The sequence below is a fragment of the Copadichromis virginalis genome, linkage group LG6, assembly GCF_057382275.1.
Source record: "Copadichromis virginalis isolate Kocher_CV1m ecotype Utaka linkage group LG6, C_Virginalis_male_GT1.1, whole genome shotgun sequence".
Taxonomy (NCBI): Eukaryota; Metazoa; Chordata; class Actinopteri; order Cichliformes; family Cichlidae; genus Copadichromis; species Copadichromis virginalis.
In genome coordinates, this window is record NC_140623.1 from 9,975,524 (window position 1) to 9,999,876 (window position 24,353).

General features: G+C 33.8%; 1 long non-coding RNA gene and 1 pseudogene across 1 annotated transcript in view; one reads left to right on the forward strand and one right to left on the reverse strand.

Moving 5' to 3' along the window:
• On the forward strand, nt 1-4,708 carry LOC146707201 (ras-related C3 botulinum toxin substrate 2-like; annotated as a pseudogene).
• LOC146707202 (uncharacterized) overlaps nt 2,865-24,353 on the reverse strand; it is a 27,338-nt gene continuing 5,849 nt past the window's right edge. The window contains exon 2 of the long non-coding RNA XR_014920783.1: nt 2,865-2,990. This is a non-coding gene — a long non-coding RNA (uncharacterized LOC146707202). The remainder of the gene's footprint in view (nt 2,991-24,353) is intronic.

Sequence of the window (24,353 nt, forward strand, 5' to 3'; positions counted from 1 at the left end):
CGTTAAGTGGCTAGTTGTAAGATGGACAGTGTTCAATAAAGCAACATAAAGACCGTGCTTTATGTCCTGATTCAATTCAGAGTGCTCTGCCTAATTTAGTAATAAGGTGGGCACACAACAAGTGGGCTTGACTTTTGCGCCTATTGGCTGATCGTTTACTATCGACTAGTTTTCCTGGATACCTGCTCCGCGGACGGCTGCCACAGGTAGCAAAAACGTGCTAGGTCAAAGGTCAGGGAGGATGGCGGACTGGTGTGAACTTCAGTCAATTCTGCTCATTTTAGCAGATCAGATAGAGAGGGTAGATACATTTACCTGTAGATACTGTTTTGAGTCGTTTAGATGATGTTTCTGAAATGCTTGGGATGATAATTGCTCTTCAAGATGTTAGCATCGATGACAGCATTGTCGAAAGTTTAAGATCAATTCAGCACCGTGTTCGTTTGGAATACGCCGAGGAAGAACAGTCTTCAAATGTTGGTCGTCCACGTCTTGAAATCCCGGCTGCAGCACTCAGGACTTTAGTGCTGTCCTGGATAACCATCGGGGTAATTGCCGATATGTTTTCTGTGTCTCCGAGCACAATTAGGAGGAGAATGACGGAGGAAGGTCTAAGGTAAGTTTATGCTGTAATTTAACACCTGTGTGAGTCTGTACACAGCATTATTTAATGTTGACCTTAATTATGACGTTTGATATTGAAATATTATCGCTTACTTTTTTATTGTGAATGTCTAAAATAAGCGGGGCAGCTACGGCTAGTATAATAACTATACTAACTATATTATATATGTCAAAAAATACACTCTGTTAATATCACTAATGGCACAGGAGGATGAGTGTACTTAAGTAGTATTTGCACAGACCTAATGGAAAAGCAGAGTGTGCCATGGTTAGCAGGTGTTTCTACATTTTGGGAGAAAAACAGCAATCAGACTGCGTGAATGTTGTTCTTCCAGCAATCTGAACTCTTAACTCTATAAATATGTTTAAACAACAAACAGAATCACGTATATCCTCCCTAACCACCAGCAGGATCTCAGATAGTGTTGACTGTTTGTCATAGTTGTTCTATGTTTGACAGTTAACGTTATTTCAGTGACTTTTCTATTTCAGGAAATCCATCCATCTTTTTAACTACTGGGTCATTAAGGAGGCTGAAGCCCATCCCAGCTGTCATTAGGCAAAGGGCGGGGTAGACCTCGGACAGGCCATAAAACAGGATTAATCTGGTACACTAGTCTCTTTCTTTCTGTAAAAAAAACATCTGTGTCTGCAAACATTTGTGTTATCAGTTTCATTTGAGCCTGAATACATTTGAATATGAATATGAAATTTCTCAAGTTTTTAAAAATGAGAAATTAAACTGTTATTCTACTATGAGACCACACGGGGGCAGCCCTGCCTTATTATGTATTATTCTCTCTTACTAGACATGGTTAGGATGGCTTTTGTGTCAAACTAACCAAAGTAATGTTGTTGGTTAATGTTTTTGTGAACAGTGGTATTTCAAGTATGGTCCTGTTTTTTTTCTCCATTACAGGAGTTTCACTGGTTAAACAATCAGTGAATTGAAAGATTGTTGAATGAATGAATAACCAATGAAATGAAAGGTTGCCTATGACTTGTTGGCTGATCGCTGACCTTCTCTACTCTCCCCACAGATTCGACAAATATTCAGCTAATGTGATGGTGGACAGCAAGCCGGTCAACCTGGGCCTCTGGGATACAGCTGGACAGGAAGATTATGACAGGCTCCGCCCACTGTCCTAGCCACAGACGGTACAGAATCACACATACACACACAGGCACACACAGTAACTAATGGACATAAAGTTACAGAGACAGAACTTATATAACATGTCAGCTAATTAAAACTGCAGCAGCTATTCTAATTCTTTGTCTCCTTGTCTCTCCATCCAGGATGTTTTCCTAATCTGCTTCTCCCTGGTTAGCCCGGCATCCTATGAGAACGTCAGAGCTAAGGTGAGTTTTGGCTGTTTTTTATGAGGCCTGTCTCTCAGCTGCCGAGGAACAAAATGTAAAAAAGAACAAACGGAACAAAAGCAGTAATTTATTATAGAGAAAAAAAATAGGTACTTGGATTACAAAATGGAGAAAAAGCCTAAACAGGTCTAATAATTGATGTGAATGAATGATTGATGCTGTGGGTGAAAGTTGGATGATGTATTTCTCTCATCTTTAATAGCTACAGCATATCTTTTGTTTTTCATGCCTTCATCCACCTTTCTGTAACACCTGGCATCAGAGCTTCATCTCCCTCCACCTTTGATTCTGTTTTTTGCCTCTAACACGTTCCTTGATTTTGCGTGTTCCCCTTTCTTGCCTCTTATTTAGTTTTCCTTTACTCTGTATTCTGCCAGTGGTACCCTGAGGTCCGTCACCACTGCCCCTCCACGCCCATCATCCTGGTTGGCACTAAGCTGGATCTGAGGGATGAAAAGGATACCATTGAGAAACTGAAGGACAAGAAGCTGGCGCCTATCACCTATCCACAGGGCCTAGCTCTGGCTAAGGAGATAGGTCAGTCACTCTTACTTTATTTGCTTGAAAAGCACTTTAAGATTTGAAGCTCTCCTCACCAGTGAAGATATGAAACTAGCAGATGAAGATGCTAGAGAACTTTGTAGCCTGACTGCCTCTGCAAATTTTTGTTATTCCCCTCATTTCCTGGCATCACAGTAAAAGTATAGTAGCTGTAGTTGACTATAGTGTTCTTTGAAAGTTGAACTTATTCTTCTCCACTACCAGCAAACCTTTCTTCTCTTACTTTGTCTTTGTAGTTCTTTCTCTTCTTTTATTAACATATATGTGTCTTCGCATGTATAGATGCAGTCAAATACCTGGAGTGCTCAGCCTTGACCCAGCGTGGTCTGAAGACTGTGTTTGATGAGGCCATTCGTGCCGTCCTCTGCCCTCAGCCCGCCAAGGTCAAGAAGAAGCCCTGCTCGCTGCTGTAAACGGTACGACTGAATAAAACACAGAGGAAGAGGAGGAAGAGAGATTAGACGTTTGAGAGAAGAGAGAAACAAAGTGAACTCGCTCATTAAATCAACACATAAAGTAGAGTAGAGGTTTGAGGGCTTCTTTTCTTTTCTTTGAACATAAGTCTGAAGCTATTCAATCAAGCCTTTTATTTGTCACATGCAATGTTTACATCTGCAGTGAAATTGGACCCCCCGAACATACATACGTATCAGCTCCAGCCTTGAGACCACAGCTGACACCGATACGGTAGCTGCATGAAATGATGGTGGTTTTCCTTTAGTGCGAACAACTGCATGTCAATTTCACAGTTGGTCTAACAGTCCGTCACTGGTCTCTCAGTCTCCCGTTGGAGCGCTTCTCTGAGATGTTATCAATCTTGTGCTCAGAGAGCAGAGACTGCCGTGAGCTTCTCCAAGATCTTATCCGTGCTGCGTTCAATGAGCCCATTTTGAGAAGTCACGACCCGTCCCATCATTTCCATCATAGCGGGCAGCCTTGTGGGGTTTTGGAAAGCCAATTCCGCCTTCCTTGATAAGCCAGGGCCAAGCCAACTCCGAACAGCAAGAACCCTGTTATCATGGTTCCGAAAAGGTAGATGTCTACAATGTCCTCGATTGACAGTCCCGCCAGGCACACGACCCTCCAGTTCCTCCACCCGTCCATTGTGTATCCAGAGGGGAACGTCCCTCTAGGACACTCGGACTTACTCAAGCCCAGGCTTCTCGTTGAGAAGAGCGTGTCAATTGCATTCAGGGACCAGTTGTTCAAATCCATAATTCCTCTTTTAGGTTGTAACAGACCGTGAGAGTCATCCAGGGCAAAAGTAGAAAAGTAGACGAGACTAGACAAGGACATTGAGAAGCCAAGCAGGAAAGAGAAGGAAGAGGGAGAGGAGAAAAGTGCGACTGCCTTCATCCAGAGCCAAACGAGAAAGGAAACTGTAGACACTTATCACTAAGAGGTGATTCAGAAGTTTGTTCTTGCACATATAATGGACAGAAACATTAAAGAGAAAAGAAAAGACATAAATGAACACAACACAAGACAGAAAAGTTTCACATGCTTTGTACTCAATTTCATTTTTTTGCAGAGGAAAAATAAATTTGTCCTGAATATTGTTGGAGTAATTTTGTCCCACAGGCATCAATTTAACCCCATGATTTATGTGACCTTTGTTTTAGATTCTCACAGGAGCACAGAAGAAGAGAAAAGGACTGCAGACCCTGAAGAATATATGCAAATCTGCCATGTCTCTAATGTATATCTACAACTTTAAACAAAACAAAAAACCAAACAATGTATGGTGTGCAGGTTTGCTATTGTTTTAGAAATGCCAACGAGCTCTTCAGTCCAAATCCAGACGCTGCCCAGACAGGATTTCTTTGTAAAATATATCAGTTTAGAGATTATAGACCCTTTGAGTTTAAGTGTAAGTCTGAGAGCAGCATGCTGCCTTCATCTAAAGTACTGCCAACAATATATATGTGTTTCATGAAACCTAAAATAAAAATAACTTTTGTAACTGAAATAAACACAGTGTTTCAGTATGATTTGTTCACTGTGCTGTTTTCAGGGTGATGAATGTAAGGAGCAGAAATGGTCGTTTGTGAGGAAGCAAGCAACAAGCAAACTTGTGTCTGAATAAGATTTATTAACAAATGTATTATTTGTTGTGCTATTAAAATAAAAATAAAACATTTGATTGCACAAAAGATTCACATTATTTCTCCACAACATGTGACCTTTTGGATTGAATGCCTATACTCAACTATGGGGGATATAAAATTCTCATTTTGATACAGCTGCTGATATCGCCTATACTCTATCCTTATTTACATATTGTGGAGAACAGCATCTTTTTCTGGTGGTGAGTTGAAAATGTTCAGACTCAAACAGCACTTTCAGTTTTGCAGTTTAATGTTTGACCAGCTTTTTTGCCAAAACACCTTCATGTTTCAATCATTTTAGTAATCCTGCGAACAGTTAATCATGTCACATGGTGCTCAAGTCTTCAGCTGTGATTTTATTTGTTATTTAATTAATACAGTTTAATGTCTTATAATATAGATAGCTACACAGGCATACAGAGAGATTGTTTACTTTATTAATCCCCAGTGCGACTGAAGATTAAACTGAATATAAAGCATTTAAAAGAAGCTCAATCTTAAACTCATAACAGAACAGTAATGTTAGTCCATATAAAACTGATGTGGAATATTTTCCTCTTGAATTATTAGGTTAACTTTGATATTTTGTGGTTAGTTTGCCAGGATGATGACTGTCACCTCTCTGCCTTTCTGCAAGAGGCTCCATATGCCGCTGTTCTAGTGGATACTGTAAAAATAAATAAGCAATGATATATGATAATACATTATCATTAAACTCTTAACTATACAGTAGTAGTAAAAAATATTTTACTACTTTCCAAATATCAATGAAAGTATAGGCATTCATGTAATAATAATAATAATAATAATAATGAACATGAATTATGTTTCATTCACAAAATATTTTCTCTTGCCAGTTAGTATTGTATTGTAGTGGTATTGTAATTTTCAGGAGACTGACAGTAACAGAAATTAATTCCATAGACAAGAAATCAACATGGACGTGGACCGCCACACTGCAAAACATTTGGTAATCTTTTCTGAATGGTTTATAGTTATGACCCTATTAAGGATACACAGAAGACAATGGACGAATGGACAAAATAAAGCATGTAGAGTACTTTTCAAATTCTTTTTGGTGTTTGCTCAAATATGGGACCTTAAATAATTTTTTTTTAATAATATAATTTAACTAGACCATACCTAGAATTTTTTTGTGGTACATTTCCCTGATGACAGATCCTGATTTAATTTCATGGTTGGAAGGACCAGGAAAAATTCTAAAAATTGTTTGAGTTGAGACAAAATGACCCTATTAGCAAATCACCATCGGTTTAAGAAAGGACACAAAAAAATTCAGTTAACATACAAAATCTGATATGAAAGAGGCAACACACAGTCTAACTCTTTTGTTTTTATGTTGCATAATACAGAGAAAAACTGTTTTTACGACACTAATGATGCCAGTAACAGTCGCTGTTGGGGAGGACAGTTTACACTGAGCATGTGCAGTTTAAAGATGCCTTTTATTTTTAAGGAGGAAACCATCCTGAGCTGCTAGCTGTCCAGTTTAAAATCTATAGTGAAGCACTTTCTGATGTCTTCTTATTCCTTTTCAGTATTGTGGATGTTTTGTTCAATATTTCCTTTTTGATGTTTGTTTACCAGCCGTATTGGTATCAATACTTCCTGTTATTTAGCCGTAAATAGCCATTGTAGTGTCTTTGATTGAGATATGACTTATCGATCGTATTGATAATTTACGGAGAGCTTAGAGATGGATATCTGTGTAAGTAATGGCACAGCTTTTTTCCCCTTTTTTGTTTTTAGAATTAAGATTTTAAGAAAAGAAAAACAATTAAACCGTAGCTGAATCTGATCAGAGGAAAAGAGGTATCCGTCAGCTGTGACGCTGCGTTCTCGTTGATCTCCTTGAGATCTGAATGACATCAAACTTATTTTTGAAGTTTGCATTTACCCTGTTGTATTAAAAGAATACCTAAAGTTTCTTTTCCATTAGAGAATTTTTTGTTAACCTGTTTACTGGTCTTGATTATGCATCAAGTCAGAATCTGAAATTCATTTTTTTTAAAAAGGACGTAAAAACTCCCACGTTTTACAGCGTCGGCTATGCGGAGGCTGCCAGGCGTCGTATTTACACACCCATGGATGTTTAACTGTATTTATTGCGTACAAATAAATGTGAAATAAAGATAGCTTAAATGGAACAAGACTCTGTTTTAACACTTAATTCCTGCATCCACCTGTTTAAAATATATTATTTTAAAATAATGTGTTACATGACTACACAGAAGGATGTTTCAGCTCAGTATATAGCAAATAGAAAAAATATAAATAATTCTTAATTTTAAAATAAACATTAATCTGATTATTAAAAAAAATTATTGGACAAAAAGTACATGGAAAAAAGAACTCGGTGAAATGGAAAAAATAAAGTTCAATATCTTGAAAATCAAATAGAATACAAGCTTTGTTTTCTTCCTTGTTTTCTGTATTTATCTGTTTGTATAAGACAAACAGTTTATCATAAGTAACTGAAAGTCTTTCGGCTCTTCGAAGAAAAACTGATGGAATCCAACAAATAAACATAACTAAAAACTGCAGCCTCAAAAGTAAAACTCATTTGTTGCTGATAACGAACGCAAATCCAAAGTGTTGTTGTTCCCACCCCAGAGCAGCAGGTGGCAGCAGCACGATACAAAGGAACTGTACTGTACTGGGATTTCTGTTCGTTTTTGTTTTTATTTTCCAAAAGAAGAAGCTGTTTTTAACGTAAACTGTTGATTATAGAGTTTTTTGTTGCAGTTTGACCTTCAGCTGAACTTAATGTTGGGTTTCTATTGATTTTAGAGAAGCTATTCGCTGAGAGGTTGTCATAATTCATGCATGAAAGGGTTAAAACATATCCTTTGTTTCATTTTTTAGTGAAACTCTGGTAGAGTAGCTTTGAAACTGATAATTCAGCATATACTAAAAAATAAAGCCTTTTCTTACAGTATATTTGTGTGTATTTTATTTTGCAATATTTCTAATTACCACACTTAAAAGTGAACAGCCTATAATGCTATCATGACTCATCACTCAAACGCATCTTTTTCTCTCCGTTTTGGCCTTCCGTCCACACTGAGACAGCGTTTTCGGTCAAGGAAAGCGCAGCGTTTTGAAAACGCTCTCCAAAGCGTATACATTTGACGCCGTTTTCGCATAGCATTGTGGAAAGCGAACTGGAGCCTTTTTAAAAACAATGACACATTGTAGACTACGTCCACACATACACGGGTATTTCTGAAAACTGAGATTTTTCGTTTTTTTTTAAAATCCCATTCACACCTCAACACCAAAAACGAAGGAAAATGCTGCCAGGAGCATGCCAAAGCAACAGGTGGCGCTATATTCCTAACCGTGTAGAAATGTTGGCCAATCAGATGTCTAGACGCCTGGGCGGGAAAGAGTAAACAAAGATGGCGGCGCAAAGAAGCAGAACCCAGTACTATGTGTGGAGGGACCGTAACTGTCTGTGTATGTAAGCATTTAAACACTACAGAGAGTAAAATTAACAGTATTTTGTCTAAGTCCGCCATTGTAGAAATTAATTTCACCGAAACAATAACTTGGCGCACAGTGTGATGTCAAAAAAGGCGCACACCTTTGACCCTGCGTTTTCTCCGTTTTCCTTGTCCATAGTAAACGCAAAAACGGAGTTCTTGAAAATCTCCACCCAGGCAGGAATTTTTAAAACTCTCCGTTTTCAGTGGATAAATCTACGTTTTCAAAAATACCCATACATGTGGACATAGCCTAGTCAAGTGATGCAATCATGTGATAAATTGTGACAGCCCCGTTAAAGATTAATATCAGTTTGTACATCCTCCAGATAGCTTTTCTTCAAATTCTTTAATTCTCAATCGCTTTTGTAACTTTGTACTTTTGTATTACTTGCAGCAACAACTCCACCTCATTGTTAGTCCATTTAAAAAACTAGTCGCTTTTCCTTTTCATTTTGCTGCATGTTTCAAAGAGCCGGAAAGTAAATAAACGGCAGACAGAAATGAGGCAGGTCGAGTCACCTTGCGTTTCACGCATGCGCAGTGCTGGAACAACTCTGTCAAAACGGTAGTTTGGACACGAGCATTTTCAGACAAAAACACCTTTTTCAAATTGATCCGGCCTAGTGTGACGTAAGATCACAGGCCGTTCCAATGACGTCACCAATCACCACACTTCAAAGCACAAAGCCTGCGTTGTCACAGTAACGCATTCTGCGATAGGAGGTCATATATAGGAGTGAACTTGACTCTCACACAGCCTTAACTGTCTATCTGTCCTCATGTCTGCAGTGCTGCTGTCTCCTGTCACCCTGCATGTTTCTAAGGTTAGTTTTCTCCATATTTATATTGTTCTTGTAGTTTTTGTCCTCTGGTTTTTGTCCTTGAGGTTTGAATATATGTGTGTGTGTGTGTGTGTGTGTGTGTTTGTGTGTGTAAATATATATATATATATATGTATATGTTTTTTGTCCACAGATGAGGTTTGAAGTGTCTGTGTGGTGCAGCTGGTCTGGTCTGTCTCTGTACAGTCGAGGCTACACCCACCCATAAAACGGTGGAGGCTCACCAGGACATGCACACCTCACAAGTTCCCGGCTCTCTCGACTCGGTTGAAGACGGGTTTCTTGGAGAAGGGGAGGGCAGTGAGGCACAGTCCCCCGTCCCCACTTTCTTGCACTGAGGTCTGTTTGTTGCAAATATTTTTCACTTTGTTGAATTCTCCCAATTCTTTGAATCTTTGGGCTGAAGGAAGGACAATACTCGGTGTATCAATGCTCAATCAACAATCATTTATTTCCATACAATTCAACAATAAGAGCATTACAACGTCCGGACGGGAGAGATGCTACCAGAGGGTCAGGCACATGTCTCAGAATGGTGACGGATTGCTCAGCTTTTTATAGTCTCTAGTGGCCCCCAGCTAGTCGTAAAAGCCAAAACATCACATTTTTTCTCTGTTACAGCGCCTAAGTTATGACCTCGGCAGTTGTTTCTCTGCTTTCTGTAAGGTGGGGGTGTGGAATGTGGTCTGTCTATCTCCCCTGTCTTTAGACACAGAGTCTCCTGCTTACAACCTTCTCTTCATGATTCAACAATTAAGCATGTCAAGAAAACAGTGTAACACATTCCCAGCAGATCAAGGATACAGAGTGATGCACATTTATCTAATGAACTAATATGTGAATATGTTCTGTTAACTCAAAAGTATAATGAGAACTAAACTACATACAGCTCACACACTCTATATTAAAGGGTATAATGTGATCTACAGCAGTATTCTAATTCAACTACTTTGATTACATATATAAGGTAACATATAATAACAGAATAATCTAATAACTTGTTTTTATGTCTTATCATGTTTATATGTGTATTTATGTCTTGTATTGCTGGTAAGTAACTTTCTTGCACTGAGGTCTGTTTGTTGCAAATATCTTTGACTTGTTTTTATGTCTTGTAATATTTATGTGTGTATTTATGTCTTGTATTGCTGGTAAGTAACTTTCTTGCACTGAGGTCTGTTTGTTGCAAATATCTTTGACTTGTTTTTATGTCTTGTAATGTTTATGTGTGTATTTATGTCTTGTATTGCTGGTAAGTAACTTTCTTGCACTGAGGTCTGTTTGTTGCAAATATCTTTGACTTGTTTTTATGTCTTATAATGTTTATGTCTGTATGTATGTCTTCAATTGCTCTTAAGTAACTTTCTTGCACTGAGGTCTGTTTGTTGCAAATATCTTTGATTTGTTTTTATGTCTTGTAATCTTTATGTGTGTATTTATGTCTTGTATTGCTGGTAAGTAAATTTCTTGCACTGAGTTTTGTTTGTTGCAAATATCTTTGATTTGTTTTTATGTCTTGTAATCTTTATGTGTGTATTTATGTCTTGTATTGCTGGTAAGTAACTTTATTGCACTGAGGTCTGTTTGTTGCAAATATCTTTGACTTGTTTTTATGTCTTATCATGTTTATATGTGTATTTATGTCTTGTATTGCTGGTAAGTAACTTTATTGCACTGAGGTCTGTTTGTTGCAAATATCTTTGACTTGTTTTTATGTCTTATCATGTTTATATGTGTATTTATGTCTTGTATTGCTGGTAAGTAACTTTATTGCACTGAGGTCTGTTTGTTGCAAATATCTTTGACTTGTTTTTATGTCTTATCATGTTTATATGTGTATTTATGTCTTGTATTGCTGGTAAGTAACTTTCTTGCACTGAGTTTTTTTTGTTGCAAATTCTTTGACTTGTTTTTATGTCTTGTAATGTTTATGTGTGTATTTATGTCTTGTATTGCTGGTAAGTAACTTTATTGCACTGAGTTTTGTTTGTTGCAAATATCTTTGACTTGTTTTTATGTCTTGTAATCTTTATGTGTGTATTTATGTCTTGTATTGCTGGTAAGTAACTTTCTTGCACTGAGGTCTGTTTGTTGCAAATATCTTTGACTTGTTTTTATGTCTTTTAATGTTTATGTCTGTATGTATGTCTTCAATTGCTGTTAAGTAACTTTCTTGCACTGAGGTCTGTTTGTTGCAAATATCTTTGACTTGTTTTTATGTCTTGTAATGTTTATGTGTGTATTTATGTCTTGTATTGCTGGTAAGTAACTTTCTTGCACTGAGGTTTGTTTGTTGCAAATATCTTTGACTTGTTTTTATGTCTTATCATGTTTATATGTGTATTTATATCTTGTATTGCTGGTAAGTAACTTTATTGCACTGAGGTCTGTTTGTTGCAAATATCTTTGATTTGTGTTTATGTCTTATCATGTTTATGTGTGTATTTATGTCTGGTATTGCTGTTAAATGTGTATTTATGTCTTGTATTGCTCTTAAGTAACTTTCTTGCACTGAGGTCTGTTTATTGCAAATATCTTTGACCTGTTTTTATGTTTTGTAATGTTTATGTGTGTATTTTTGTCTTATATTGCTGGTAAGTAACTTTCTTGCACTGAGGTCTGTTTGTTGCAAATATCTTTGACCTGTTTTTATGTCTTATAATGTTTATATTTGTACTTATGTGTTGCATTGCTGGTAAGTAACTTTCTTGCACTGAGGTCTGTTTGTTGCAAATATCTTTGACCTGTTTTTATGTCTTGTAATGTTTATGTGTGTATTTATGTCTTGTATTGCTGGTAAGTAACTTTCTTGCACTGAGGTCTGTTTATTGCAAATATCTTTGACTTGTTTTTATGTCTTTTAATGTTTATGTGTGTATGTATGTCTTCAATTGCTCTTAAGTAAATTTCTTGCACTGAGGTCTGTTTATTGCAAATATCTTTGACCTGTTTTTATGTCTTATAATGTTTATATTTGTACTTATGTCTTGTATTGCTGGTAAGTAACTTTCTTGCACTGAGGTCTGTTTATTGCAAATATCTTTGACCTGTTTTTATGTCTTGTAATGTTTATGTGTGTATGTATGTCTTCAATTGCTCTTAAGTAAATTTCTTGCACTGAGGTCTGTTTATTGCAAATATCTTTGACTTGTTTTTATGTCTTATCATGTTTATATGTGTATTTATGTCTTGTATTGCTGGTAAGTAACTTTATTGCACTGAGTTTTGTTTGTTGCAAATTCTTTGACTTGTTTTTATGTCTTGTAATCTTTATGTGTGTATTTATGTCTTGTATTGCTGGTAAGTAACTTTATTGCACTGAGGTCTGTTTGTTGCAAATATCTTTGACTTGTTTTTATGTCTTGTAATGTTTATATGTGTATTTATGTCTTGTATTGCTGGTAAGTAACTTTCTTGCACTGAGTTTTTTTTGTTGCAAATATCTTTGATTTGTTTTTATGTCTTATCATGTTTATATGTGTATTTATGTCTTGTATTGCTGGTAAGTAACTTTATTGCACTGAGTTTTGTTTGTTGCAAATATCTTTGACTTGTTTTTATGTCTTGTAATCTTTATGTGTGTATTTATGTCTTGTATTGCTGGTAAGTAACTTTCTTGCACTGAGGTCTGTTTGTTGCAAATATCTTTGACTTGTTTTTATGTCTTGTAATGTTTATGTGTGTATTTATGTCTTGTATTGCTGGTAAGTAACTTTCTTGCACTGAGTTTTTTTTGTTGCAAATATCTTTGATTTGTTTTTATGTCTTATCATGTTTATATGTGTATTTATGTCTTGTATTGCTGGTAAGTAACTTTATTGCACTGAGGTCTGTTTGTTGCAAATATCTTTGACTTGTTTTTATGTCTTGTAATCTTTATGTGTGTATTTATGTCTTGTATTGCTGGTAAGTAACTTTCTTGCACTGAGGTCTGTTTGTTGCAAATATCTTTGACCTGTTTTTATGTCTTGTAATGTTTATGTGTGTATTTATGTCTTGTATTGCTGGTAAGTAACTTTCTTGCACTGAGGTCTGTTTATTGCAAATATCTTTGACCTGTTTTTATGTCTTATAATGTTTATATTTGTACTTAAGTGTTGCATTGCTGGTAAGTAACTTTCTTGCACTGAGGTCTGTTTGTTGCAAATATCTTTGACCTGTTTTTATGTCTTGTAATGTTTATGTGTGTATTTATGTCTTGTATTGCTGGTAAGTAACTTTCTTGCACTGAGGTCTGTTTATTGCAAATATCTTTGACTTGTTTTTATGTCTTTTAATGTTTATGTGTGTATGTATGTCTTCAATTGCTCTTAAGTAAATTTCTTGCACTGAGGTCTGTTTATTGCAAATATCTTTGACCTGTTTTTATGTCTTATAATGTTTATATTTGTACTTATGTCTTGTATTGCTGGTAAGTAACTTTCTTGCACTGAGATCTGTTTGTTACAAATATCTTTGACTTGTTTTTATGTCTTTTAATGTTTATGTCTGTATGTATGTCTTCAATTGCTCTTAAGTAACTTTCTTGCACTGAGGTCTGTTTATTGCGAATATCTTTGAGTTGTTTTTATGTCTTTTAATGTTTATGTCTGTATGTATGTCTTCAATTGCTGTTAAGTAACTTTCTTGCACTGAGGTCTGTTTGTTGCAAATATCTTTGACCTGTTTTTATGTCTTATAATGTTTATATTTGTACTTATGTGTTGCATTGCTGGTAAGTAACTTTCTTGCACTGAGGTCTGTTTGTTGCAAATATCTTTGACTTGCTTTTATGTTTTATAATGTTTATGTGTGTATTTATGTCTTGTATTGCTGGTAAGTAACTTTCTTGCACTGAGGTCTGTTTATTGCAAATATCTTTGACCTGTTTTTATGTCTTGTAATGTTTATGTGTGTATTTATGTCTTGTATTGCTGGTAAGTAACTTTCTTGCACTGAGGTCTGTTTATTGCAAATATCTTTGACTTGTTTTTATGTCTTTTAATGTTTATGTGTGTATGTATGTCTTCAATTGCTCTTAAGTAAATTTCTTGCACTGAGGTCTGTTTATTGCAAATATCTTTGACCTGTTTTTATGTCTTATAATGTTTATATTTGTACTTATGTCTTGTATTGCTGGTAAGTAACTTTATTGCACTGAGGTCTTTTTTTTGCAAATATCTTTGACCTGTTTTTATGTCTTGTAATGTTTATGTGTGTATTTATGTCTTGTATTGCTGGTAAGTAACTTTCTTGCACTGAGGTCTGTTTGTTGCAAATATCTTTGACTTGTTTTTATGTCTTATAATGTTTATGTCTGTATGTATGTCTTCAATTGCTCTTAAGTAACTTTCTTGCACTGAGGTCTGTTTGTTGCAAATATCTTTGATTTGTTTTTATGTCTTGTAATCTTTATGTGTGTATTTATGTCTTGTATTGCTGGTAAGTAAATTTCTTGCACTGAGTTTTTTTTGTTGCAAATATCTTTGACTTGTTTTTATGTCTTGTAATCTTTATGTGTGTATTTATGTCTTGTATTGCTGGTAAGTAACTTTCTTGCGCTGAGTTTTGTTTGTTGCAAATATCTTTGATTTGTTTTTATGTCTTGTAATCTTTATGTGTGTATTTATGTCTTGTATTGCTGGTAAGTAACTTTCTTGCACTGAGGTCTGTTTGTTGCAAATATCTTTGACTTGTTTTTATGTCTTATCATGTTTATATGTGTATTTATGTCTTGTATTGCTGGTAAGTAACTTTATTGCACTGAGTTTTGTTTGTTGCAAATTCTTTGACTTGTTTTTATGTCTTGTAATCTTTATGTGTGTATTTATGTCTTGTATTGCTGGTAAGTAACTTTCTTGCACTGAGTTTTTTTTGTTGCAAATATCTTTGATTTGTTTTTATGTCTTATCATGTTTATATGTGTATTTATGTCTTGTATTGCTGGTAAGTAACTTTATTGCACTGAGTTTTGTTTGTTGCAAATATCTTTGACTTGTTTTTATGTCTTGTAATGTTTATGTGTGTATTTATGTCTTGTATTGCTGGTAAGTAACTTTCTTGCACTGAGGTCTGTTTGTTGCAAATATCTTTGACTTGTTTTTATGTCTTGTAATGTTTATGTGTGTATTTATGTCTTGTATTGCTGGTAAGTAACTTTCTTGCACTGAGTTTTTTTTGTTGCAAATATCTTTGATTTGTTTTTATGTCTAATCATGTTTATATGTGTATTTATGTCTTGTATTGCTGGTAAGTAACTTTATTGCACTGAGTTTTGTTTGTTGCAAATATCTTTGACTTGTTTTTATGTCTTGTAATCTTTATGTGTGTATTTATGTCTTGTATTGCTGGTAAGTAACTTTCTTGCACTGAGGTCTGTTTGTTGCAAATATCTTTGACTTGTTTTTATGTCTTATCATGTTTATATGTGTATTTATGTCTTGTATTGCTGGTAAGTAACTTTATTGCACTGAGGTCTGTTTGTTGCAAATATCTTTGACTTGTTTTTATGTCTTATCATGTTTATATGTGTATTTATGTCTTGTATTGCTGGTAAGTAACTTTCTTGCACTGAGTTTTTTTTGTTGCAAATATCTTTGATTTGTTTTTATGTCTTATCATGTTTATATGTGTATTTATGTCTTGTATTGCTGGTAAGTAACTTTATTGCACTGAGGTCTGTTTGTTGCAAATATCTTTGACTTGTTTTTATGTCTTTTAATGTTTATGTCTGTATGTATGTCTTCAATTGCTCTTAAGTAAATTTCTTGCACTGAGGTCTGTTTATTGCAAATATCTTTGACCTGTTTTTATGTCTTATAATGTTTATATTTGTACTTATGTCTTGTATTGCTGGTAAGTAACTTTCTTGCACTGAGGTCTGTTTGTTGCAAATATCTTTGACTTGTTTTTATGTCTTATAATGTTTATGTGTGTATTTATGTCTTGTATTGCTGGTAAGTAACTTTCTTGCACTGAGTTTTGTTTGTTGCAAATATCTTTGATTTGTTTTTATGTCTTGTAATCTTTATGTGTGTATTTATGTCTTGTATTGCTGGTAAGTAACTTTATTGCACTGAGGTCTTTTTGTTGCAAATATCTTTGACTTGTTTTTATGTCTTATCATGTTTATATGTGTATTTATGTCTTGTAATGTTTATATGTGTATTTATGTCTTGTATTGCTGGTAAGAAACTTTCTTGCACTGAGCTCTATTTGTTGCAAATATCTTTGACCTGTTTTTATGTCTTGTAATGTTTATGTGTGTATTTATGTCTTGTATTGCTGGTAAGTAACTTTCTTGCACTGAGCTCTATTTGTTGCAAATATCTTTGACCTGTTTTTATGTCTTGTAATGTTTATGTGTGTATTTATGTCTTGTATTGCTGGTAAGTAACTTTCTTGCACTGAGGTCTGTTTGTTGGAAATATCTTTGACTTGCTTTTATGTCTTATAATGTTTATGTTTGTATTTATGTCTGGTATTGCTGTTAAATGTGTATTTATGTCTTGTATTGCTGGTAAGTAACTTTCTTGCACTGAGGTCTGTTTATTGCGAATATCTTTGAGTTGTTTTTATGTCTTATAATGTTTATGTGTGTATTTATGTCTTCAATTGCTCTTAAGTAACTTTCTTGCACTGAGGTCTGTTTGTTGCAAATATCTTTCACTTGTTTTTATGTCTTATAATGTTTATGTCTGTATGTATGTCTTCAATTGCTGTTAAGTAACTTTCTTGCACTGAGGTCTGTTTGTTGCAAATATCTTTCACTTGTTTTTATGTCTTATAATGTTTATGTCTGTATGTATGTCTTCAATTGCTCTTAATTAACTTTCTTGCACTGAGGTCTGTTTGTTGCAAATATCTTTGACCTGTTTTTATGTCTTATAATGTTTATATTTGTACTTATGTGTTGCATTGCTGGTAAGTAACTTTCTTGCACTGAGGTCTGTTTGTTGCAAATATCTTTGACTTGTTTTTATGTCTTGTAATGTTTATGTGTGTATTTATGTCTTGTATTGCTGGTAAGTAACTTTCTTGCACTGAGGTCTGTTTATTGCAAATATCTTTGACCTGTTTTTATATCTTGTAATGTTTATGTGTGTATTTATGTCTTGTAATGATTATTTGTGTATGTATGTCTTGTATTGCTGGTAAGTAACTTTCTTGCACTGAGGTCTGTTTATTGCAAATATCTTTGACCTGTTTTTATGTCTTGTAATGTTTATGTGTGTATTTATGTCTTGTATTGCTGGTAAGTAACTTTCTTGCACTGAGGTCTGTTTGTTGCAAATATCTTTGACTTGCTTTTATGTTTTATAATGTTTATGTGTGTATTTATGTCTTGTATTGCTGGTAAGTAACTTTCTTGCACTGAGGTCTGTTTGTTGCAAATATCTTTGACTTGCTTTTATGTTTTATAATGTTTATGTGTGTATGTATGTCTTCAATTGCTCTTAAGTAAATTTCTTGCACTGAGGTCTGTTTATTGCAAATATCTTTGACCTGTTTTTATGTCTTTTAATGTTTATGTCTGTATGTATGTCTTCAATTGCTCTTAAGTAACTTTCTTGCACTGAGGTCTGTTTGTTGCAAATATCTTTGACTTGCTTTTATGTTTTATAATGTTTATGTGTGTATTTATGTCTTGTATTGCTGGTAAGTAACTTTCTTGCACTGAGGTCTGTTTATTGCAAATATCTTTGACCTGTTTTTATGTCTTGTAATGTTTATGTGTGTATGTATGTCTTCAATTGCTCTTAAGTAAATTTCTTGCACATAGGTCTGTTTGTTGCAAATATCTTTGACCTGTTTTTATGTCTTATAATGTTTATATTTGTACTTATGTGTTGCATTGCTGGTAAGTAACTTTCTTGCACTGAGGACTGTTTGTTGCAAATATCTTTGACTTGCTTTTATGTTTTATAATGTTTATGTGTGTATTTATGTTTTGTATTGCTGTTAAGTAACTTTCTTGCACTGAGGTCTGTTTGTTGCAAATATCTTTGACCTGTTTTTATGTCTTATAATGTTTATGTGTGTATTTATGTCTTGTATTGCTGGTAAGTAACTTTCTTGCACTGAGGTCTGTTTGTTGCAAATATCTTTGACCTGTTTTTATGTCTTGTAATGTTTATGTGTGTATTTTTGTCTTATATTGCTGGTAAGTAACTTTCTTGCACTGAGGTCTGTTTGTTGCAAATATCTTTGACTTGTTTTTATGTCTTGTAATTTTTTTATGTGTGTATTTATGTCTTGTATTGCTGGTAAGTAACTTTCTTGCACTGAGGTCTGTTTGTTGCAAATATCTTTGACCTGTTTTTATGTCTTCTAATGTTTATATTTGTACTTATGTGTTGCATTGCTGGTAAGTAACTTTCTTGCACTGAGGTCTGTTTATTGCGAATATCTTTGAGTTGTTTTTATGTCTTTTAATGTTTATGTCTGTATGTATGTCTTCAATTGCTGTTAAGTAACTTTCTTGCACTGAGGTCTGTTTGTTGCAAATATCTTTGACCTGTTTTTATGTCTTCTAATGTTTATATTTGTACTTATGTGTTGCATTGCTGGTAAGTAACTTTCTTGCACTGAGGTCTGTTTATTGCGAATATCTTTGAGTTGTTTTTATGTCTTTTAATGTTTATGTCTGTATGTATGTCTTCAATTGCTGTTAAGTAACTTTCTTGCACTGAGGTCTGTTTGTTGCAAATATCTTTGACCTGTTTTTATGTCTTGTAATTTTTTTATGTGTGTATTTATGTCTTGTATTGCTGGTAAGTAACTTTCTTGCACTGAGGTCTGTTTGTTGCAAATATCTTTGACCTGTTTTTATGTCTTCTAATGTTTATATTTGTACTTATGTGTTGCATTGCTGGTAAGTAACTTTCTTGCACTGAGGTCTGTTTATTGCAAATATCTTTGACCTGTTTTTATGTCTTGTAATGTTTATGTCTGTATTTATGTCTTGTATTGCTGGTAAGTAACTTTCTTGCACTGAGGTCTGTTTGTTGCAAATATCTTTGATTTGCTTTTATGTTTTATAATGTTTATGTGTGTATTCATGTCTTGTATTGCTGGTAAGTAACTTTCTTGCACTGAGGTCTGTTTATTGCAAATATCTTTGACCTGTTTTTATGTCTTGTAATGTTTATGTGTGTATTTATGTCTTGTATTGCTGGTAAGGAACTTTCTTGCACTGACGTCTGTTTGTTGCAAACATCTTTGACCTGTTTTTATGTCTTGTAATTTTTTGTCTGTGTATTTATGTCTTGTATTGCTGGTAAGTAACTTTCTTGCACTGACGTCTGTTTGTTGCAAACATCTTTGACCTGTTTTTATGTCTTGTAATGTTTATGTGTGTATTTATGTCTTGTATTGCTGGTAAGGAACTTTCTTGCACTGACGTCTGTTTGTTGCAAACATCTTTGACCTGTTTTTATGTCTTGTAATGTTTATGTGTGTATTTATGTCTTGTATTGCTGGTAAGTAACTTTCTTGCACTGACGTCTGTTTGTTGCAAACATCTTTGACCTGTTTTTATGTCTTGTAATTTTTTGTCTGTGTATTTATGTCTTGTATTGCTGGTAAGTAACTTTCTTGCACTGAGGTCTGTTTGTTGCAAATATCTTTGACCTGTTTTTATGTCTTGTAATTTTTTGTCTGTGTATTTATGTCTTGTATTGCTGGTAAGTAACATTCTTGCACTGAGGTCTGTTTGTTGCAAATATCTTTGACCTGTTTTTATGTCTTGTAATTTTTTATCTGTGTATTTATGTCTTGTATTGCTGGTAAGTAACTTTCTTGCACTGAGGTCTGTTTGTTGCAAATATCTTTGACTTGCTTTTATGTTTTATAATGTTTATGTGTGTATTTATGTTTTGTATTGCTGGTAAGTAACTTTCTTGCAGTGAGGTCTGTTTGTTGCAAATATCTTTGACTTGCTTTTATGTTTTATAATGTTTATGTGTGTATTTATGTCTTGTATTGCTGGTAAGTAACTTTCTTGCACTGAGGTCTGTTTATTGCAAATATCTTTGACTTGTTTTTATGTCTTATAATGTTTATGTTTGTATGTATGTTTTCATTTGCTCTTAAGTAACTTTCTTGCACTGAGGTCTGTTTGTTGCAAATATCTTTGACTTGTTTTTATGTCTTATATGTTTATGTCTGTATGTATGTCTTCAATTGCTCTTAAGTAACTTTCTTGCACTGAGGTCTGTTTGTTGCAAATATCTTTGACCTGTTTTTATGTCTTATAATGTTTATATTTGTACTTATGTCTTGTATTGCTGGTAAGTAACTTTCTTGCACTTAGGTCTGTTTATTGCAAATATCTTTGACCTGTTTTTATGTCTTATAATGTTTATATTTGTACTTATGTCTTGTATTGCTGTTAAGTAACTTTCTTGCACTTAGGTCTGTTTGTTGCAAATATCTTTGACCTGTTTTTATGTCTTATAATGTTTATATTTGTACTTATGTCTTGTATTGCTGGTAAGTAACTTTCTTGCACTGAGGTCTGTTTGTTGCAAATATCTTTGACTTGTTTTTATGTCTTATAATGTTTATGTGTGTATTTATGTCTTGTAATGATTATGTGTGTATGTATGTCTTGGATTGCTGGTAAGTAACTTTCTTGCACTTAGGTCTGTTTATTGCAAATATCTTTGACCTGTTTTTATGTCTTATAATGTTTATGTGTGTATTTATGTCTTGTAATGATTATGTGTGTATGTATGTCTTGGATTGCTGGTAAGTAACTTTCTTGCACTGAGGTCTGTTTATTGCAAATATCTTTGACCTGTTTTTATGTCTTGTAATGTTTATGTGTGTATTTATGTCTTGTATTGCTGGTAAGTAACTTTCTTGCACTGAGGTCTGTTTGTTGCAAATATCTTTGACTTGTTTTTATGTCTTATAATGTTTATGTCTGTATGTATGTCTTCAATTGCTGTTAAGTAACTTTCTTGCACTGAGGTCTGTTTGTTGCAAATATCTTTGACCTGTTTTTATGTCTTATAATGTTTATATTTGTACTTATGTCTTGTATTGCTGGTAAGTAACTTTCTTGCACTGAGGTCTGTTTATTGCAAATATCTTTGACCTGTTTTTGTGTCTTATAATGTTTATATTTGTACTTATGTCTTGTATTGCTGGTAAGTAACTTTCTTGCACTGAGGTCTGTTTATTGCAAATATCTTTGACCTGTTTTTATGTCTTATAATGTTTATATTTGTACTTATGTCTTTTATTGCTGTTAAGTAACTTTCTTGCACTGAGGACTGTTTGTTGCAAATATCTTTGACTTGCTTTTATGTCTTATAATGTTTATGTGTGTATTTATGTCTTCAATTGCTGTTAAGTAACTTTCTTGCACTGAGGTCTGTTTGTTGCAAATATCTTTGACTTGCTTTTATGTTTTATAATGTTTATGTGTCTTTTTATGTCTTGTATTGCTGGTAAGTAACTTTCTTGCACTGAGGTCTGTTTGTTGCAAATATATTTGACCTGTTTTCATGTCATGTAATGTTTATGTCTGTATTTATGTCTTGTATTGCTGGTAAGTAACTTTCTTGCACTGAGGTCTGTTTATTGCGAATATCTTTGACTTGTTTTTATGTCTTTTAATGTTTATGTCTGTATGTATGTCTTCAATTGCTGTTAAGTAACTTTCTTGCACTGAGGTCTGTTTGTTGCAAATATCTTTGACTTGTTTTTATGTCTTTTAATGTTTATGTCTGTATGTATGTCTTCAATTGCTGTTAAGTAACTTTCTTGCACTGAGGTCTGTTTATTGCAAATATCTTTGACCTGTTTTTATGTCTTATAATGTTTATATTTGTACTTATGTGTTGCATTGCTGGTAAGTAACTTTCTTGCACTGAGGACTGTTTGTTGCAAATATCTTTGACTTGCTTTTATGTTTTATAATGTTTATGTGTGTATTTATGTCTTGTATTGCTGGTAAGTAACTTTCTTGCACTGAGGTCTGTTTATTGCAAATATCTTTGACCTGTTTTTATGTCTTGTAATGTTTATGTGTGTATTTATGTCTTGTATTGCTGGTAAGTAACTTTCTTGCACTGAGGTCTGTTTGTTGCAAATAACTTTTGACTTGTTTTTATGTCTTATAATGTTTATGTGTGTATTTATGTCTTGTATTGCTGGTAAGTAACTTTCTTGCACTGAGGTCTGTTTGTTGCAAATATCTTTGATTTGCTTTTATGTTTTATAATGTTTATGTGTGTATTTATGTCTTGTATTGCTGGTAAGTAACTTTCTTGCACTTAGGTCTGTTTATTGCAAATATCTTTGACCTGTTTTTATGTCTTGTAATGTTTATGTGTGTATTTATGTCTTGTATTGCTGGTAAGGAACTTTCTTGCACTGACGTCTGTTTGTTGCAAATATCTTTGACCTGTTTTTATGTCTTATAATGTTTATATTTGTACTTATGTGTTGCATTGCTGGTAAGTAACTTTCTTGCACTGAGGACTGTTTGTTGCAAATATCTTTGACCTGTTTTTATGTCTTATAATGTTTATATTTGTACTTATGTCTTGTATTGCTGGTAAGTAACTTTCTTGCACTGAGGTCTGTTTGTTGCAAATATCTTTGACCTGTTTTTATGTCTTGTAATGTTTATGTCTGTATTTATGTCTTGTATTGCTGGTAAGTAACTTTCTTGCACTGAGGTCTGTTTATTGCGAATATCTTTGACTTGTTTTTATGTCTTTTAATGTTTATGTCTGTATGTATGTCTTCAATTGCTGTTAAGTAACTTTCTTGCACTGAGGTCTGTTTGTTGCAAATATCTTTGACCTGTTTTTATGTCTTATAATGTTTATATTTGTACTTATGTCTTGTATTGCTGGTAAGTAACTTTCTTGCACTGAGGTCTATTTGTTGCAAATATCTTTGACCTGTTTTTATGTCTTATAATGTTTATGTGTGTATGTATGTCTTGTATTGCTGGTAAGTAACTTTCTTGCACTGAGGTCTGTTTGTTGCAAATATCTTTGACCTGTTTTTATGTCTTGTAATGTTTATGTGTGTATTTTTGTCTTATATTGCTGGTAAGTAACTTTCTTGCACTGAGGTCTGTTTATTGCGAATATCTTTGAGTTGTTTTTATGTCTTTTAATGTTTATGTCTGTATGTATGTCTTCAATTGCTGGTAAGTAACTTTCTTGCACTGAGGTCTGTTTATTGCAAATATCTTTGACCTGTTTTTATGTCTTATAATGTTTATATTTGTACTTATGTCTTGTATTGCTGGTAAGTAACTTTCTTGCACTGAGGTCTGTTTATTGCAAATATCTTTGACCTGTTTTTATGTCTTATAATGTTTATATTTGTACTTATGTGTTGCATTGCTGGTAAGTAACTTTCTTGCACTGAGGTCTGTTTATTGCAAATATCTTTGACCTGTTTTTATGTCTTATAATGTTTATATTTGTACTTATGTGTTGCATTGCTGGTAAGTAACTTTCTTGCACTGAGGACTGTTTGTTGCAAATATCTTTGACTTGCTTTTATGTTTTATAATGTTTATGTGTGTATTTATGTTTTGTATTGCTGTTAAGTAACTTTCTTGCACTGAGGTCTGTTTGTTGCAAATATCTTTGACCTGTTTTTATGTCTTGTAACTTTTTATGTGTGTATTTATATCTTGTATTGCTGGTAAGTAACTTTCTTGCACTGAGGTCTGTTTGTTGCAAATATCTTTGACCTGTTTTTATGTCTTATAATGTTTATGTGTGTATTTATGTCTTGTATTGCTGGTAAGTAACTTTCTTGCACTGAGGTCTGTTTGTTGCAAATATCTTTGACCTGTTTTTATGTCTTATAATGTTTATGTCTGTATGTATGTCTTCAATTGCTGTTAAGTAACTTTCTTGCACTGAGGTCTGTTTGTTGCAAATATCTTTGACTTGTTTTTATGTCTTATAATGTTTATGTCTGTATGTATGTCTTCAATTGCTGTTAAGTAACTTTCTTGCACTGAGGTCTGTTTGTTGCAAATATCTTTGACCTGTTTTTATGTCTTCTAATGTTTATATTTGTACTTATGTGTTGCATTGCTGGTAAGTAACTTTCTTGCACTGAGGTCTGTTTATTGCAAATATCTTTGACCTGTTTTTATGTCTTGTAATGTTTATGTCTGTATTTATGTCTTATATTGCTGGTAAGTAACTTTCTTGCACTGAGGTCTGTTTGTTGCAAATAACTTTTGACTTGTTTTTATGTCTTATAATGTTTATGTGTGTATTTATGTCTTGTATTGCTGGTAAGTAACTTTCTTGCACTGAGGTCTGTTTATTGCAAATATCTTTGACTTGTTTTTA